Genomic DNA, 20,768 nt, shown 5'->3' on the forward strand with positions numbered 1-20,768 from the left:
TGCCAATGTGCATTGGCTCGTTTAGTTTCACTCGAAGTAGATTGGCCTCTCTCTTCCTCGATTCCTATTTGTCGGTCACCGACGTGGCGTCTCCGTTCCCTCCTTCAGGGTACGAGGGTTACATACGTAACCGAGACGTTACATTCAGACACAGTTTGATTATTTATGGGCGTGACAACTACATTCTATAACCAAACTCAAATCTATACATTTTCGGGACTTACAACCACATTCTCGGAAAACTCGCTCTGTATGAACTGAACCGGACTGGACAACTATTATCTCGTACAGTGCAAGTGAGCCGCTCCACGCTGCACAAATGCATGTCTAGCGTGAATTATGGGTTTTCATGTTTCACTTTCGGTAACTTACAGCGATAGAGATATGTGTATGTGAGATACTTTGTGTCATCTGAAGGTTTTAGAAACTGTTCTACACCGGAGCTGTTCCGGTCAGTTTAGCGTACCTCATGCGACTCAATGCTCCACTCTCCACCCAGATATAAAAGCTGCTGGTGGTTAATGAAGATTTGATGGATAAACTCACGAACTCTTGCTGCCATCTTTGATATTACTTTGGTCACTGTCGCTATGGCTGCATCCAAAATCGCATACTCATTTGAAAAGGTACTTATTTTGAATAAGTAATTACTTCACGACCGCTAAAAAAGTATGTTCTATATAGTATGAGTGTGTGTAGTATGAATGTAATCCGGATGTACTCACCATGCTGCCATTATCAAGTGACCTACCAGAGTCAGTTATGTCACTTCACTGCCATTCACAAATCCTCTCCCGTGGATTCATGGGATAATAAAGTGTCCATTGTGTGCACACTTCAGAATCTTGCCGGAAGTAATTGGTCATCCAGGTACTTTTTGCCTCTTTTATGAGTACTGTGAATTTGGACATACTTCTTTTGTCAAATACTGTTTTTTCACCTACTATGTAGTATAGGGAAGTATGCGATTTCGGATGCAGCCAATGATTACTGGTAAGAGAACACTGGCTTGACTCACGTTGCACGTTCATTTAGACAGTATGCGAGATGCTACTGTAAGTTGCTGTTTGAACGGAACATTGTTCGAGACATTTACTGTAAATGAATGCTGTTGTCAATCCAAAAAACTGACATTGTGAACGTAACCTATGTGTTCCAAAAACACGAATCACCATGCAAATGTTTTTTACACATTAAACTAGACAATATGAGTTGTACTGCATGCATCAAAATGATACTGTACTGTCAGTTTATATACTATAATAGCCATTGCAAATCTGGCCTATTTAGAGACACCACCTGCAATTTGGTTAGTTTTGTTTGGTTAGTTTTGCGGTGAAACCTCTTTATGTAATACACTAGTGGAATGTACTGTTTTTTTTTTTTTTTTGTCTTTTAGAGAAGCAAGGAGTGTGGAGGCTGTTGATCTGCACCAGTGAGAAAAACCTGTAAACTTGTGGTTGTGAAATAAGTCCTACACTTTGCTGGCATAAATTTGGTGAGTGCTATGAAGAAATGTTGGGCTGATCCATTATTCTCGAGTCCAAACTTTACACTTATTTTATGAACTCCACAAAGTAGAAATAAGTGCACAATGTTTGCTGTGGGAGGAAATTAACCTTTTGTCATCTCCTGCTTTAAATGCTCAAGCTCTTTAAAGCAGGATGGATTCTATTGGCTGTCAATGTTTTTGAAAATATCGCTGCGAAAGTGACTTCAACGATATAATTTCTCTATTGTTGCAGTTATCATTATAGTTGTAGTCTGGACTCTGCTAGTCCTTTACATTTAGAATGATTTTTAAAACTATATCTTTATCGTTATCATTATAGTTATCATTTTTGTCATGAAAGGGCCTTAACAGTTGTAAACAGTAATCAAAGGAAAGTAAAGACAGGGAGACTCCAAAGGGTGTCTTACCCCTTGAAGCGTGCTTCCCCTAATTTTGTGTGATATCCCTTAATTAACAGGGAAAGTCTGCAGATACTCCACTGGTTTTAATCAGCTCAATACCCAGATCTCATCCCCCTAGAACATCCAACATAGATCTAAAAAGTGATAGTAAGCCACGTTTTTTTCCTGCTTTCTTTAATTTCTTTCAGAGTAGAATCAGTTTTCCAATGCCCAAGGAATTCAAGTGTTTTCCTCATTACTAACAGGCTTCCACTGGTTTGTATTTGAGTGTATCCTGGGCTCTAACCAGAACAGGATGATTCCCCAGTGGGCTGTCTGTCTGAGAATGCACATTCAGGGTCATGAAGAGCTGAAAAATTGACCAAAAATGTGACTGGAGTAATTTTTTTAGTTCCTATGATTATTAACATCTATTCATAAAGAACTAGTACTGTGGATGCCTGTAATGTTTATAGAATATAGCAATGCTAATTTATATGAAATACAAATATAAAAAAATTCTGGGATAGGCAATATAATTATTAGTGAGGGTGTATTGCACAGAATTTAAAAGGTTTGTTTACTTTTGGAAATTATTTGTCCTTGATCTCTTTTTTAACTCTTTTTTTCTTTTCTTTTTTTCCACTGTCCTTTTGGTGCAATTTCCTCCCTTCAATCAATTACACTAACCAGAAGAAAACACTCTTTTCTTTGTCTTCTACATGGGTAACGACTCTGTTACTAACGTAACCTCGGTTCCCTGAGAGGAGGGAACGAGTATTGCGTAAGTAGCTTACGCTATGGGAAAACTCCTTTTCTCGAGAAATATTGAAGTCTTTATGTAAAACGCATTGCAGCTGCACAGCAGACAGCAATGAGCGAGGCAGCTTGGTCATTGGCTGTGCTGCGGCAACTTGCTCGAACCAATGACGGGGCGACTCTGAACACGCGACCAATGAGCGTGCTTCGCGCCCGCGCACATCAGAGCCCGCCAAGATGGGCGTGGCCAAGAGCTATATATTGGGCTCCCCGTCATGAGAGTTCTTCAGGTTAAATCGACTGAAGCGAACTAACCAAGCACAAGCACGGCAGCTTACGCAATACTCGTTCCCTCCTCTCAGGGAACCGAGGTTACGTGAGTAACCGAGGTCTCTCCTATTGCGTAAGTAGCTTACGCTATGGGAACACCATGCAAAACGCCGTGCGTGCTGACTTCGCCTTATGCCAGCCAGAGGTAGGTGCCTGAGCTGAAAAGCAAAGTTATCACCCAACTAGCCGGCAGAGGCGAGCTTTATATGTGGGGAAAAAATACAGAGCGGCTCAGAAGGCGCTCAGTGTAACACAAGCACATACACAATCTAGATATGAACTCATAGTTCTACTAGCATCATACTGATAGTACATTGGAATGCAATGACGGGACCTGTAGGTTGTAAAACCTGATAAATGTGGACGGTGAGGTCCAGCCTGCCGCCGCACAGATATCTTCGATCGGTATCCCGCTCGACCATGCCCAGGAAGAAGCCATACTCCTGGTGGAGTGAGCTCTGACACCCCAGGGGCACTGAAGTCCCTTAGCTTCATAAGCCAGCGCTATAGCCTCAACTATCCAGCGTGAGATTCTCTGCTTTGAAACGGCGAAACCTTTCGTACGGCCGCCAAAGCATACAAACAGTTGTTCTGTCTGTCTGAATAGGGCAGAACGCTCCAAATACACTCTGAGGGCCCTAACGGGGCAGAGTAGATTAGCGTCGCGTTCGTCTGCTGGGGACGATAGCGCGGTTAGGGAGATAACCTGTGCTCTGAAGGGAGTGATAAGCACTTTAGGGATATACCCGTGTTTTGGCCTAAGGACAACCCTGCAGTCGTTAGGTCCGAACTCTAGGCAGGCAGCGCTTGTTGAGAGCGTGTGCAGGTCGCCCACTCTCTTGACTGAGGCGAGTGCCAGCAAGAGCGCAGTTTTGAGCGAGAGCTGTTTAAGGTGCACGGTTCGAAGTGGTTCGAACGGGGCCCCTTTAAGAGCGTCCAGGACCGTAGCCAGGTCCCAGATCGGCACTGAGGGGGGGGGGGGGGGGGGGGGGGGGCGTGGGGGATTCATCCTCCTAGCACCCCTCAGGAAACGAATAATTAGGTCGTTTCTTCCCAATGGACGTTCCATTACAGGGTCGTGTGATGCTGTAATGGCCGCCACATACACTTTGAGCGTGGATGGGGTGCGGCCCGCCTCCAAAAGCTCTTGTAGAAAGGCGAGCACGTTCGCAATCTCGCATGTTTCAGGGTTCAAGCCCTTGGTATTACACCAGTCACTGAACACTTTCCATTTCTGCTATCAGAAGCACTGCGTTTTTCTCCTCTCTGACCCGAGTGATGACCTGTGGTAGCATCGCGATCGGGGGAAAAGCATATAAGGGGCGGCTCGGCCAGCTCTGGGCGAGCGCGTCCGTGCTTTTTGTGAAGAAAAGAGGGCAGTGCGCATTCTCCTTGGAGGCGAAGTGGTCGACTTCTGCCTCGCCAAAGATTTTCCATAACCACTGAATCGTCAGAGGGTTGAGAGCCCATTCTCCTGGGAGAATTTTGTCTCTGGATACCATGTCCGCCCCCTGGTTCAGAATGCCTGGCACATGCGCTGCTCTCAGCGAGCGCAAGTTGTGCTGGGACCATAAGATGAGTCTCCTGGCCATCGAATGCATGGAGCTCGACCTGAGTCCACCTTGGCGATTTATGTACGACACTACCGTCATGTTGTCCGTTCGGACCAGGACGTGTTCGTTTTTTAGATTTGGAAGCAGGGCTCTGAGAGCCAAAGCGACCGCTTTCATCTCCAGACAGTTTATGTGTAGGCGCTTTTCCGGGTTTGACCAAAAGCCGGAGACAGACCTGCCCTCGTAAAGGGCCCCCAACCTATTTTGGAGGCATCTGTCGTGATCATTTTTCTCCTTGTGTTCACACCCAGACTCACGCCGGCCTGATACCAGTCGGCGGCCTTCCAGTGCGTCAGGGCTTTTATACAGCCGTGGTTCGCTCTGATTAAAAAGTGGCCCGAACGCCACGCGTGAGTAGGGGCACGGCTCTTGAGCCAGCGTTGGAGAGGGCGCATGTGCAACAATCCTAGCTGGAGTACGGCCGATGCTGAGGCCATGAGACCGAGCATCCTCTGAAACCGCTTGACGGGGGCGCGTGCGCCCGCCCTGAATGATGTTGCAAGGCGCCGCTCTGATGAGAGACGAGCTGTCATCTGCATCGAGTCTAGTACTATTCCCAGGAAAGAAATTTTCTGGCTGGGAGATAGCATACTCTTTGCAAAATTGATTCTTAGACCCAGGCATTCCAAATGGCTGATAATCCTAGATCTGTGTGTTATTAACTGACTCTCTGATTGTGCTAGGACCAGCCAATCGTCGAGATAATTCAGTATTCGCACTCCCCGCCGTCTCAGGGGGGAAAGTGCTGCATCCATACATTTCGTGAATGTACGGGGAGCTAGAGACAGGCCGAACGGAAGTACTGTGTACTGGTAGGACTGTCCCTCGAAAGCGAATCTCAGAAAAGGCCTGTGATGAGGCGCTATTGGAATGTGAAAGTAAGCATCTTTCAGATCCACCGAGAGAAACCAATCTCCTGGGCGTACTTGCGCGAGGATATGCTTGGTTGTCAACATTCTGAACGAGCGAACCATTAGTGCTCTGTTCAGATGTCTGAGATCTAGGATGGGGCGGAGACCGCCATCCTTTTTCGGGACGAGAAAATAGCGACTGTAAAAACCTGCCTCGCTCATCAAGGGAGGAACAGTTTCCACAGCACCCTTTTCTATTAATTTGCGCACCTCGGTGCGTAGAACATGTGAACACTCTTTTTTCACTTTCGTCTCGACCACAGTCACAAAACGTGGTGGTCTGCGTGCGAACTGGAGCGAGTATCCGTGTTTTATTATGTTCAACACCCATTTCAGCATATCTGGAATGCTTTCCCATGCCGCTGCATGCACAGATAGGGGCTGAATACAGGCTAGGGGTGGGCCGCTGTGATGTAGGGACCCGGCCAGCGAATCGCCTGAGCTCGTAGCTCTCAGAGGCGCGGGCGCGCGCTGAGCAGCTGAGTGTAGGGGCGCGTGTGTGATTACAACACCGCGCGCTGTGTCTGTAACGCTCGCAGCCTGAGCTGGGGCTGGGTTTGACACTGTAGGGACAGTGCTTATAGGTGGGGGTGCATAAACAGTGGTAGGCACACGCGTCACTTTTAAAATGTTTCCCGCTTTTACTGGGGATGAATTTATAACCGTGTGAACAGTGCTTGTGTGTAGTGGTGCGTACATGACCGCAGGCACGTGATCTACATTTATGGGGCGTCCAGCCTGAGCTGGGAAAATATTTGGCACTGTTTTGACAGTATTTGGGAATGCACACTTTGTGGACATGTGAACCCTTAGTGACACAGGCAGAAAATGACTCTTTTTGTGATTTCTGTGTGTCGCCGTAAAAACGGGGTTTGTTTGCAGGTGAGCGAGCTCTGTGACTGGCCCCTTGGCTGCTGTATAAACATTTCTAGCCGCCTGTAAGGGGACTGGGTAATGTCTGTGACCTTGTAGAGAGAGTGGTCCGGCTTTTGCAAGACATGCACTCTCTCTTTTCTTCCTATGGCTAGGAAGGCTTACGAGGCTCGGGGTTCAGCGCAATCTTGGGCCAAGGTCCCCGCCGCTCAGGAGGCAGCTTGCGGCTGTGGGAGCGCGAGCGGCGTTGAGTGTCAGTCTGTGGCGCGGGCTGAGAGGCGGTGGGCGCTGTTCTGATTCGCTGCGGCTGAGATGGTCTCTGTCTGCTCTGTGACGAGCTGGAGCGCTTGGGTAGGAAGTGGCGCATAGCCTGTGAAGCATTCTGAGCTTCAGTGAAGCGCTCGGCGAAACTTTTAACCGCAGGTCCAAACAGCCCGCTGGTGGAGATAGGTGCGTTGAGAAACAGGGCCTTATCTGCGTCCTTCATATCGGTCAGTGTCAGCCACAGATGGCGCTCGAGAACAGTCAAATTGGCCAAAGCGCGGCCGATAGGCGGTGGCCTTCGTAGCTCGCAGGGCTACGTCAGTTGCGCTGCGTAGGTCCTTGAAGGCTTCGGGTTCGGGGCCAGACTCGTCCAGGGAACGAAGAAGCTTGGCTTGGAACACTTGAAGTACCGCCATTGCATGAAGCGCTGACGCAGCCTGGCCGGGGGCGGCATAAGCGCGACCGGCGAGAGCAGAGGTAGTGCGGCAGGGCTTCGAGGGGTGGGAAGCTTTGGCTTTCCATCCGGTGGTGGAGGGAGGGCAGAGATGATTGGCCACGGAGGAGAGCGACGGAGGAGAGCGACGAAGAAAGGAAGGCTTTAGACGTGCAGAGTGCGGGGCATTCCATGACTTGGTAAGTTCGTCATGGACTTCCGGGAAGAAAGGAGAAGGCCTCTGCCGAGGGGCCTGTCGGCGCCCCTGCAAAAACCACTCGTCCAGTCGGCTTCGGGTTGGTTCTTCGGGAGAAGACCAGTCGAGCCCGAGGTCTTCCACGGCTTTCGAGAGGACGCGAACAATCTCCGTGTCCATGGTAGAGCCCCCACTCGTGCTGGCTAGCGTCGACGGCGCGGGGTCGAAAGTGGAGCCCGGCCAGTCGTCAGATGCAGCGTCGATGGACAAGCTGTCATCTCCTCCCCCGTCGTCCTCGGACGTGCCGAATGTCACAAGGCCCACCGCTCTGTTGGAGGGGTGTTGGTCTGACTGAGTGAACTGAACCGGCGGTGGGGAATCCAAGAGCGGCGGTGAAGCACGCGGAGACTGGCTCGGCATGACGTCACTGAGCTCAGGTTCTTTAGGAAGCCTCTGTGAGCGGCGCTTCTTCTTGCGCGGCTCGAACAGAGGAATGGCGGCGGTGGGCTCGCTCGCGGCGAAAGCGGCGAGGCGAGCGCGCAGTTCGGAGAGACCCAGGTCATCACATTCGGGGCATCCGCCCTTGGTCAAAGCAGCTTCTGCATGGTCCCGGCCCAGGCAGCGAGCGCAGATGATGTCACGATCCCTGTCCGGGAGAGGGCCTCTGCACGACGCGCAGGAAGGCATTTGCCACAACGCCTCAGAAATATGCTCTTTTACAACGTCGCAGGGCGAACAGCTGTAAACGATACTTGCATGAGTAGCGCGCCGGATGGCTCAGTAGGATGGCGTTCGAAGGCGGCTGAAGGCGCCGACGTCCTCATAGCAATCCCGCTGGTGTGTTTTTCAACGGCGGCGAAGACTCCAATAATCCGGAGGATCCAGCGAAGAAGGTGTTCGCTGAAGGAGATTAAATCTGAAGAACTCTCATGACGGGGCGCCCAATATATAGCTCTTGGCCACGCCCATCTTGGCGGGCTCTGATGCGCGCGGGCGCGAAGCACGCTCATTGGTCGCGTGTTCAGAGTCGCCCCGTCATTGGTTCGAGCAAGTTGCCGCAGCACAGCCAATGACCGAGCTGCCTCACTCATTGCTGTCTGCTGTGCAGCTGCAATGCGTTTTACATAAAGACTTCAATATTTCTCGACAAAAGGAGTTTTCCCATAGCGTAAGCTACTTACGCAATAGGAGAGACCTCTCGAAAGGGAACACATGTTATGTGCAATAAAACAGTGATTTTACTAAATGTATTGTTTTAGGGCTGTCAAAGTTAATGTACATACGTAATGATTTTAAACACCCCAGCTTTATACACTGGTCAGAAAAACTGAGTGCCTTAGTTTTTTAACAGTAAGAAATAAAAAATGCAACTCTATTTCTCATTTACTGCGGCACACATACGTTCAAGAAGCTTGTATTTTTGTCTTGTATTTCAGCTTTTCTTGTATCTTACTGTTATGATGCAGCGAGGATGAAGCGGAGAGTGAATCCAATAGCAAGCACTTTAATTAAACAAACAGGTAATCCAGGGAAAATTACATCACAAGGAACTCAAGACAGGAACAAGGAACATCTACAGCAAACAACGACCGACAAACACCAACTGAAGAACATGGGTATAAATACACAGGCAAACAAGCTAAACAAGATAACAAGGGGGCGTGGCTAATCAGAAACACATGGGGAGACTAATCAACAAAACGGGGAACAGCTGAACAAGAAAAGACAGGGGAACACATGACAGACAAGAACAAGGAACAAAACACAAAACCCACACCGTGACATAGAAAAAAAAAATGCTATACAAATCAATGTGACGATCTGCGGCTGGAGTGCCCGCTTGAGCCTCTGGGGGGCACTCCTTCCTAGTTTATTGTTTCCTTTATCTTTTACCCTGGACTGATTATGGTTTATTTTATGCACCTGTGTTTTATTATCTTGTTTAGCGCACCTGTCTTAAGCCTGAGTGGCCCTTTGTACCATTGCTCAGTATTGTATGTGTCTGACTGCATTACCTAGCCTTGTTCCAGTTTCCTTGTATTCGGTTCCCTGATTATCTGCCTGTTCCCGGTTTCCCGTTTGCCTTATCCCTGCACGGATTTGATGTTTGTTTGGACTGCTTACCTGGTTTTGACCCCTGCCTGTTTCCTTGTACCTGTCTCTGGATCTTCCTCTCAATAAAGCCTGCGTTTGGATCACCACTGTCCTTGTTCCATGTGCAGTTTCATGACAGAATACTGAGCCACTACTGATCCAGCGGCTGAGAGGAACTCGGACCTCGTTATGGATCCCACAGCGCAGATTGTAAGCCTCCGTCAAGGAGAACGTCCTCTCAAAGTTTTTGTGACAGATTTTTTGAAGCTCTCTCGTCAGTCCTACTTAGATGATTTCTGTTTAATGATGTTATTTCGGGGAGGACTGTCTGAACCGCTCGGCTCTGCTATACCGTTTCCGAGTTCAAGCTGGACTCTTACCCAATATATTGACCTGGCCCTTTCCATGAGCGGTTCGCTTTTTACTGTGGATTTTTTGGAACTTTTGCTTCACAAAGGACCCGACGATTCGCCACTTTACAAGGTACCCACTGAATCCACGCATCAATTGTCTCCCGGTGAACCAGCGCATCACACGTGCTCCGCCGAGTTTGCGCTACATGAAAGCCCAGTTGAACCAGCGCTTCGTAAAGGGTCCGCCGTATCCACGCAACATGTGAATCCCGACGTTCTAACACTTCACGTAAGCTCCGTTATATTCCTGCCTCAAGAGTTTTCTACTGAGTCTGAGCGCGTGCCAGCCGAATCAAGTGAGTCAAGTGCCGAGTCAAGTGCCGAGTCAAGTGCCGAGTCAAGTGAGTCAAGTACCGCCGAGTCAAGTGCCGCCGAGTCAAGTGAGTCAAGTGCCGCCGAGTCAAGTACCGCCGAGTCAAGTACCGCCGAGTCAAGTGAGTCAAGTGCCGCCGAGTCAAGTACCGCCGAGTCAAGTGAGTCAAGTGCCGCCGAGTCAAGTGAGTCAAGTGCCGCCGAATCAAGTGAGTCAAGTGCCGCCGAGTCAAGTGAGTCAAGTGCCGCCGAGTCAAGTGCCGCCGAATCAAGTGAGTCAAGTGCCGCCGAATCAAGTGAGTCAAGTGCCGCCGAATCAAGTGAGTCAAGTGCCGCCAAATCAAGTGAGTCAAGTGCCGCCGAATCAAGTGAGTTAAGTGCCGCCGAGTCAAGTGCGTCCAGTGCTGAATCTAGCAAAGTGAGTGATTCAGACCAAGTGATTGAATCAAGCCCAGTGACTCGCCGTCACAGGAGGAGGAGGAGGACTCGTTCGGCTCGCCAGGCTCCGGTGAGTGTATCCAGACGCCTCGCCCTGCCCCGCCTCTGCGCCTCGCCCTGCCGGCCCCGCCTCTGCGCCTCGCCCTGCCGGCCCCGCCTCTGCGCCTCGCCTTACCTGCGCCTCTCAAGCTTCGGGAGCCTTTTCCAGTGGCGGTTTCCAGCCCGGAGGCTTTAGCTTTAAATTTCCCCAAGAACTTTTTTTGGGGGGGGGGGGGGGGGCAATAGGTACCCTAAGAGGGCCATGGAGGTGGCATCTACGTGGACCCTTGCACTACCACCTACACCTGTCGCCTGAGCTTACCATGTCACTGGTCCTGTCTAGCCCTGTGCTCCCCACGTCTTGGTCCCCTGTTAAGTGTACTCTGCCCTGGTCCTGTGTTATGTGTACTCTGTCCTGTTCTCCTGTCACTTATGCTCCAGCCTGTCTTCCTGCCAAGCATGCTCCGCCCTGGCTACTTGCGGAGCATGCCTCCCCGTGCTCTCTTGCCCTGCTCTGGTCTCCAGGCCCCAGGTCTCTCCATGGGCCTGGCCCCCTGCCTCTCCATGGGCCTGGCCCTCCATCCCATCCCCCGTCGACCTCCCTCCGGAGCTCTGGAAGCCGCTCCTTAGAGGGGGGGTTATGTGACGATCTGCGGCTGGAGTGCCCGCTTGAGCCTCTGGGGGGCACTCCTTCCTAGTTTATTGTTTCCTTTATGTTTTACCCTGGACTGATTATGGTTTATTTTATGCACCTGTGTTTTATTATCTTGTTTAGCGCACCTGTCTTAAGCCTGAGTGGCCCTTTGTACCATTGCTCAGTATTGTATGTGTCTGACTGCATTACCTAGCCTTGTTCCAGTTTCCTTGTATTCTAGTTTTTCGGTTCCCTGATTATCTGCCTGTTCCCGGTTTCCCGTTTGCCTTATCCCTGCACGGATTTGATGTTTGTTTGGACTGCTTACCTGGTTTTGACCCCTGCCTGTTTCCTTGTACCTGTCTCTGGATCTTCCTCTCAATAAAGCCTGCGTTTAGATCACCACTGTCCTTGTTCCATGTGCAGTTTCATGACAATCAACTTATGCATCTAACATTAAAAGAGGGTACACAAAATATTTGCTGTTAAATTAATTAAAGTAAAAATTGTAGAAATGTTTAAATGAATTATGTTATCTTTAGTACAATGACAATATTATACAGTGCCATTCTGGAAAAAAAACTTTTTGTCTTTGTAATTTAACACTTAGTAGTTTTATTAATTTTATTTAAGTTAATATGCAACAGCAAGTGTTTAATAACCATCTCGGATCACCGAGATGGTTATCACCTTGAGAGGAGAACGTCCTCTCAAGGTTTTTGTGACAGATGTTTTGAAGCTCTCTCGTCAGTCCTACTTAGATGATTTCTGTTTAATGATGTTATTTCGGGGAGGACTGTCTGAACCGCTCGGCTCTGCTATACTGTTTCCGAGTTCAAGCTGGACTCTTACCCAATATATTGACCTGGCCCTTTCCATGAGCGGTTCGCTTTTTACTGTGGATTTTTTGGAACTTTTGCTTCACAAAGGACCCGACGATTCGCCACTTTACAAGGTACCCACTGAATCCACGCATCAATTGTCTCCCGGTGAACCAGCGCATCACACGTGCTCCGCCGAGTTTGCGCTACATGAAAGCCCAGTTGAACCAGCGCTTCGTAAAGGGTCCGCCGTATCCACGCAACATGTGAATCCCGACGTTCTAACACTTCACGTAAGCTCCGTTATATTCCTGCCTCAAGAGTTTTCTACTGAGTCTGAGCGCGTGCCAGCCGAATCAAGTGAGTCAAGTGAGTCAAGTGCCGAGTCAAGTGCCGAGTCAAGTGAGTCAAGTACCGAGTCAAGTGAGTCAAGTACCGCCGAGTCAAGTGCCGCCGAGTCAAGTGAGTCAAGTGCCGCCGAGTCAAGTACCGCCGAGTCAAGTGAGTCAAGTGCCGCCGAGTCAAGTACCGCCGAGTCAAGTGAGTCAAGTGCCGCCGAGTCAAGTGAGTCAAGTGCCGCCGAATCAAGTGAGTCAAGTGCCGCCGAGTCAAGTGAGTCAAGTGCCGCCGAGTCAAGTGCCGCTGAATCAAGTGAGTCAAGTGCCGCCGAATCAAGTGAGTCAAGTGCCGCCGAATCAAGTGAGTCAAGTGCCGCCGAATCAAGTGAGTCAAGTGCCGCCGAATCAAGTGAGTCAAGTGCCTCCGAATCAAGTGAGTTAAGTGCCGCCGAGTCAAGTGCGTCCAGTGCTGAATCTAGCAAAGTGAGTGATTCAGACCAAGTGATTGAATCAAGCCCAGTGACTCGCCGTCACAGGAGGAGGAGGAGGACTCGTTCGGCTCGCCAGGCTCCGGTGAGTGTATCCAGATGCCTCGCCCTGCCCCGCCTATGCGCCTCGCCCTGCCGGCCCCGCCTCGCCCTGCCGGCCCCGCCTCTGCGCCTCGCCTTACCTGCGCCTCTCAAGCTTCGGGAGCCTTTTCCAGTGGCGGTTTCCAGCCCGGAGGCTTTAGCTTTAAATTTCCCCAAGAACTTTTTTTTTGGGGGGGGGGGGGGGGGGGGGGCAATAGGTACCCTAAGAGGGCCATGGAGGTGGCATCTACGTGGACCCTTGCACTACCACCTACACCTGTCGCCTGAGCTTACCATGTCACTGGTCCTGTCCAGCCCTGTGCTCCCCACGTCTTGGTCCCCTGTTAAGTGTACTCTGCCCTGGTCCTGTGTTATGTGTACTCTGTCCTGTTCTCCTGTCACTTATGCTCCAGCCTGTCTTCCTGCCAAGCATGCTCCGCCCTGGCTACTTGCGGAGCATGCCTCCCCGTGCTCTCTTGCCCTGCTCTGGTCTCCAGGCCCCAGGTCTCTCCATGGGCCTGGCCCCCTGCCTCTCCATGGGCCTGGCCCTCCATCCCATCCCCCGTCGACCTCCCTCCGGAGCTCTGGAAGCCGCTCCTTAGAGGGGGGGTTATGTGACGATCTGCGGCTGGAGTGCCCGCTTGAGCCTCTGGGGGGCACTCCTTCCTAGTTGATTGTTTCCTTTATGTTTTACCCTGGACTGATTATGGTTTATTTTATGCACCTGTGTTTTATTATCTTGTTTAGCGCACCTGTCTTAAGCCTGAGTGGCCCTTTGTACCATTGCTCAGTATTGTATGTGTCTGACTGCATTACCTAGCCTTGTTCCAGTTTCCTTGTATTCTAGTGTTTCGGTTCCCTGATTATCTGCCTGTTCCCGGTTTCCCGTTTGCCTTATCCCTGCACGGATTTGATGTTTGTTTGGACTGCTTACCTGGTTTTGACCCCTGCCTGTTTCCTTGTACCTGTCTCTGGATCTTCCTCTCAATAAAGCCTGCGTTTAGATCACCACTGTCCTTGTTCCATGTGCAGTTTCATGACAATCAACTTATGCATCTAACATTAAAAGAGGGTACACAAAATATTTGCTGTTAAATTAATTAAAGTAGAAATTGTATAAATGTTTAAATGAATTATGTTATCTTTAGTACAATGACAATATTATACAGTGCCATTCTGGAAAAAAAACTTTTTGTCTTTGTAATTTAACACTTAGTAGTTTTATTAATTTTATTTAAGTTAATATGCAACAGCAAGTGTTTAATAACCATCTCATTGAGACACTTGGAATACTATTATTCATACTTTTAATACATTTCTAGAAGGTAAAAACATGGTAGTCATGGGAATGTGTAGACCCATGGAAAATATAGCTAATGATTCTTATGGGATTATGGAGAAGCTGTTTTATTTATTATTGTTCCAGGATGTTGTCCTTGGTGTCCAAGTTGTGGTGACCAGAAGCATACAAGTATTTATTTGAAATGCTGCTCTGACTGTATGTTGAAACCTAGATATTTACTTATTCATTCAAATGGATACAGTGCTGTCTGTAACCTTCCTGCTGCAAAGTGAATGTCGTGAACTTTCCTCTCACTCTCTCTCGTTCTACCTACTATGTCATAGCCAATGAAGCTGCTCTTCTAGGCTAGTGATGGAAAGCGACACAAACAACACAACCGTCAACCGCTGAGGTTTCAGACCAGCAGCCCACAGTGGAACCGAGTCCCATAAAACTCACTTTGCAAATCCAGAATTATTAGTACCTGGCCACAACATATCATTGTGGTGGAGAAAGGGGACAGTACCTTGCTATTACTCATCGGCATCTCGGATATCGTTTGGACAATGCAAAGTAGAGAGCCTGCAGATCAATGCAGCCCTCCGCAAACACCATTAGTACACAACAGCATATGATCAGTTTACTGAACAAAAAAAAAACATTGTGCGGCATCCCTGCACTCAGCATCCCTTTACTGGAAACAATTGATGCCTTGTTGCAGTGAAATTAATCCTCCGAATTCATTAGCTGAATCAGATATTCAATCGACGCGACCCAAAATAATTATGTGGCGGAAAACGAAATGACAAACGACTCCTCTGCCTAAGCTTTCCATCCTAGACAAGACTGCCTTATTTCAAACGTGGAAAATATGATACTGGCCAACCTCATCATAATAACAAAACACCAGCCACATCTGAATCTAATTTATCTCTCATTTTAGATTTGTCAGTGTCTTCTTTTCTTTCCAAGGCTCCAGAGAGAGGAAATGAGACGTGAAAGGTGCCAGCATGATCGGCTGTTTGGGTATCTGTCTGTGCTATTGCCATCTACAGAGCAGTTATTAATCCCTCAACAATATTCTTGTATGTTATGCTTACTAATTGGGAGGTGAGAGAGACCGAACGAGTGAAATTTCGAACTGCACCCTGTGGATGTTCACTTTCTGCACAAATATATCGAGTTGCTTTCTCTCCAAACATGATCGACATGTTGGGACTCCAGTCCGTTGTGAAGAAAATGCTCTCCACACATGATCGACACAGTGAAACTCAAGTCTCTCTCGTTGAAAATATGATCCAGAGGGTAAATTGCCAACAATTAAACAACGGGCCTCTATGGAGAGTGTGAGAAGCGAACACGCAGCTCTTTCACGCTGTCTGAATAAAGTGTGGCCCAAATGCATCTAATTAACGGGCTTCTTATGAACCATGTCCAAAAACACCTCTTTAAAATGTGCATTATTTTAGGCAACATAAATTGGCTAGATGTTAGTCCGGTGCATCGCCAGAATGAGCACTGCACAGTCAATTAGTTTAAAATCCCCTGTACTCCAGAATAGGTTTGCATGAACTTTCGAGGAATCGGAGCCGCAGAAAATAAATGACGCTGCAGTTATCCCAGACAGCCTTCTCTTCACCCGAAACACAGGGAGATGTACAGCAAATCCTCTTGGGGGATGAAGGTGATGCAATGACTGATGAAATCGCAAATATTTCCAAGCCATATTAACATGACGATTAATGCCATTTTAAACCAAACTCACTTTCCATTCAAATCAGTGGCATGCTATAAATTCTCAGAATCATCAGAAAGTTTTTGGCATAATGCATTCTGATGAAAGAGAGGCATGTCTAGTCTGTATGCGTCATATTGGATGGGAGATTGTAAATGAACCCAGCTGACATGTGGTGTTATGAAATGAGGTTATTTATCGCACATCCTTTATCGTGTGCCAGACGCATCCCACACTAAGCCACAGCACAGCTGTTCTTCACCATTTCACGCCTTTTTGCTAATTGCACAAGCACACTAATGATGACCTATTTCCATGGGTAATTTTAATCCCACGGAAACAATGTGTGGCTTCACAATATTATCAGGAAATGAGAGGGTATTCAGAGGAAGGGGTTCCATTGAAATATTATCTTAATATTATCTTTTCATATTTCAAACATGTTTTAGCCTGCACAATTCTTCATGTTTAGTGGGTTCAGGTAGATTTTAAATGTTATTTTTTTAAATGTATACACTAGCTCTCTTAGTTCCCAAATGATCTGACTGTGACCCTGACCTACGAGAGGAAATGAGATTGTTCCCCTCTTGTTTCTGTAGATCAGAGTGTGTTGAGAAAGATCAATGGTCATCAGCCTTCCATAATGAGGTAGATGATGTGACACAGATGGTGGTCAATTTCTATTTACTGATGATTTTGGACCCCCTTCTCCCCCTTTTCCCTCTATCGCAATTGTTAATCGAGAATGGTATAGATATAACATCTCTTAATAGCATGCACACAGAGTATAAAAATACTGTACAGCGGGGCACTATGCAGGCATCATGCCATTTCATGTACCAACTCCAAACTGGGTTTTTGATTTAAAAAAGTGTCTTGTCTAAAATGCTGCAAAAAATTGCCACACGCACACACACACACACACACACACACACACACACACACACACACACGCACACGCACACGCACACGCACACGCGCACACGCACACACACGCACACGCACGCATGCGCACGCGCACACGCACACGCACGCACGCACACACACACACACACACACACACACACACACACACACACACACACACACACACACAATACTTCTATCATTATGAGGACATTCCATAATGGTTTTTATACGGAGCTAATGGCATTTTCTAGCCCCTACACCTACCCATCACAGAAAACTTTTTGAATTTGTATTTTTTTTTAATAAAAAAAATTGTTTAGTATGTTTATTTCGTGTTTTGAATTTTGAGGACATGTCCTCATAATGTAGGGGGCATGGCCTGAACATTACCCACATGTAGTCTAATGCAAACATTTGGAATGTATATTAAATGTATCACATTGTTGTAAAATGTATCACATTGTTGTTGAATGAATGAATGAATGAATGAATGAATGAATGAATGAGGCATTTATATAGTGCTTTCATATGTACTACTGTACATCCAAAGCGCTTTACTCTCTCCTCAACCACCACCAGTGTGCAGCATCCACTTGGTACTTGTACACAGTACTTGTACACATCTGTGTACACAGTACACAGATGTTGTTGTTTAAATACTGTTGTCTTTATATACTGCTGCTTTATGTATGTGAAAAGTGGGGGCGCTAACAATGCCAACTTGTAGGCGCCAATAGCCTCATATGGGCAGCGCGCCAACATATAGAGCAGTTGCGCTTCGGGTGTCCCGAGTTCGAGTCCTGGCTTGTGGGCCTTTCCCGATCCCTTCCCCCTCTCTATCTTCCTGTCAACTAACTGTCCTATCATAATAAAAGGCAAAAACGCCAACATAATCTTTAATAAAACCAATGCCAACTTGCAAAACCTGAGCCATAAAACACTCACTAACTGTTTATTATTTCACCAAAGCCTATAATTTGTAGAATAAAAATGACCACGTTTCCACCCAAATTTCCCACATCACATGACATTATGTCCAGCGTGAGGTCAGGGGCCATAAATATTTCAGGGTACGTTGTTTGGGCCTGGTGACAGAGCCAGCAGCCCACAGCTCGCCTCACTGCCTGAATTAAAGATGTGTTTTGTTCAAACACTGTGACTGCCTCAGATTAGCCCCAAACAGTAATCTGTCACTTAGCTGCAGCCTGGCTGGCCGTTTGAACTGATGTAAACTGGCCCTGTCTTGATGCTCCACCGGCCAGTGTAATGGGGATTCATTGATCCACTGGTCTCTCGCTGATTGAGTTAGATAATTAAAAAGCCTTGTATCTGTTCCATTAAGGATTGTTTGTGTAGCTCCTTTATGTGCCTTGTACTTATTCCTCTGTTGGAAAGCACACGCTTTGAGGATTCCGTCAGCTTTCATCCTTTTAGTGCCTTTTCTCTCTTTTTTAAGCATTTAATACAATTGTTTTGCAGTTAAAAAAAACAGCTTTAAATGTAAACTTTGAATATACTATTATAAATATTTGAGTGTAAGAAAAACAGAAACATCTCGTATTTGTATTTCTTTAATAAGTTAATAAAACAATATAATATCCAGTGATCACAGAAGTACAAGTAGAAAAAGATGCATTCAAAGGTCTTCAAAGATCAGATGGATTCTGGGCATCACTCTGAAGAGACTTCTTGAGTCTGTGAACAAGAGCGTGTGGGCTAAGATGTGTGCACTTGTTTGCGTAAGCTGTCTTCTTTTATAATAATTAGACAAAGAAATGACACAAAAAAATGGTCAAATTTCCCTTGGGATAAGCTGTGCCATATCATGGGGCAAGTTGAATCATTGCAAAATATGTGCATAATTTACACGTCAAAAATAAATAGTAATAATACAAATATGGGGGAAAATTACTTATACAAAAATAATAAAATTAACAGTTCTATATCACTTCGCCAAAGGATTTCAGTTATTTATTTTGGTCATTACAGCCTACATCAGCAAAACCAAAACCCACAACGACACTGACCAAGAAAATAAATATAGTAAACAATAGGATAAAAATTACAAAAGTTTTTTTTTTGCCACAAAATTAAGATTTATTATGTATTTATTAGTTATAATGGAGAAGCACGTATCTCTTTCTAGCGCGAGTTGTGCTCTCTCTCCCACTAAAACACACTCACATGTCAGTGCTGCTCTGACGATTTTAACAGTAAAATAGTTTAAACTTAAAACGATGACGTTTTTCACTAGCGAGTTGCAGATAAACGTAGTTTCGCTATTAGTAGCTGTTGCCGAACACTGTTGAGAGATGCACGGACTGAGGTAATTCACACACGCTTTATCTCTCTCTCTCCAGAACCAGAACTAAAATAAGACAATGTCCATAATGACACACAAGGGTTAAGACAAATCATACCCCACTCTGCCCTGTGTGAGAGACTAGTATTGTGGAAGTGTGGATCAAACCCGATGACGAGAGTGGGTTAACGAAGCATTATGCTGCTAGATGGTGCATTTCTCAGCACTGTCGGTCCTCTTGTCCTCTGCTGTCACCGTTAGCCGTGTGGGCCCTTCCTCCTCCTCCTCCTCTTCGACGGCGGTGATGGCGTCTCTGTCTGTGGCGGGGCTGAAAATAGCAGAGCGGCTCTCATTAACAGATTAGGTGTTGCAAGGAATCCGTGCGGTCAGAGCTCCAAGGCCTGATATTGTTCCTCCAGGATAGCAATTATGGCTGATTGACATGTTGGCACGCGGGGGAGAGGCCTGAAGACAGTTCTGGGATGAAGGACAAAATGCTCTTCCTCATGGGCTCAGACCAGTGCAGTTGTGGCATCTTGGCCTACCATGCCTCACCAATCCAATCAGAGCAATTTGTATCAAACAGTGCAGATGTACAGGAAGTGTGAGGAGGTAGTTTATTTGTCCCTGGAACACACTTGCGCACATTCCGCAACACAAACACACTCGCACAGTTCCTGCAATTTGTTGAGCATGAGGTTCTGCATTAATAATAGATGAACTTTGTGTCATTGTCAGTGGTAGTGGAATGATGAACATGATAGCCTGATGTCAGCTCCTGACTGTATTACTCACTCAGGGTTTGCTGTTTGCAGTTCCAGGAAGCCACAAATTAAACTCTGTCCAGACACTGATAACCTATGTGCCTCTCCACGTCCCTCACCTCTCTGTCAGGGCAGGATAATGATGCCTTTTACAGTCTCACCTGCATGAGGCAGGATTTTACTTATCAGTGGAAGACTGGAAGAGTCATCATTGTAACAGCTCAGGTCACACTCTAAAACTTAAGAAATAACAACTCGAAAATGTTCACGTCTGTGACTCTGAGAGCGGGAAGACAGCATAAGGCCCGAGACACGCTCTGCGCAAGTGTACGTGAATGCAGACCATGCATTAGCATTTTCTGGAAATATTATTACATTAGCATAGCTTTCTGCTTCTACGCTCAGCTTTCTCTTTAAGTTTAGCTGCTGTCATGGGCGGAGAGCTGAACAAATCTGTTTATTTAACTATGGGCACTTTTAGAAAATAAAATCTCTAAACTTTTCACAGTAATTTATTTAATTTGTCCTTTAACAGTTTTCAACAGCGTATACATGAATATGTGTATAATATTGTCACCATTAGGCTCTTTGGACTTTCAGTTTGTTTTGATTTCCACGTGTGTTCCCCTGTCTGAGTTTCCCGCCACCAATCTGTATCCATGGACACTGATTACCTCCCTCACAGCTGCCTGTCATTTGTATCAATCATCTCTGTGTATTTAGTTCCTGCCTGTCTTCAGTTCAGTGTCCGGTATTGTTTGTCTTTGACACGCTGTTACACCCGTTTGCCTGTCTTGAGAATAAAACTCGTTTTGGATTTATTCCTTCTTCTGTCCTTCCTGAACC

Source organism: Rhinichthys klamathensis, unplaced genomic scaffold (genome assembly GCF_029890125.1).
Source record: "Rhinichthys klamathensis goyatoka isolate OS25496 unplaced genomic scaffold, OSU_Roscu_1.1 h1tg000036l_1, whole genome shotgun sequence".
Classification (NCBI taxonomy): Eukaryota; Metazoa; Chordata; class Actinopteri; order Cypriniformes; family Leuciscidae; genus Rhinichthys; species Rhinichthys klamathensis.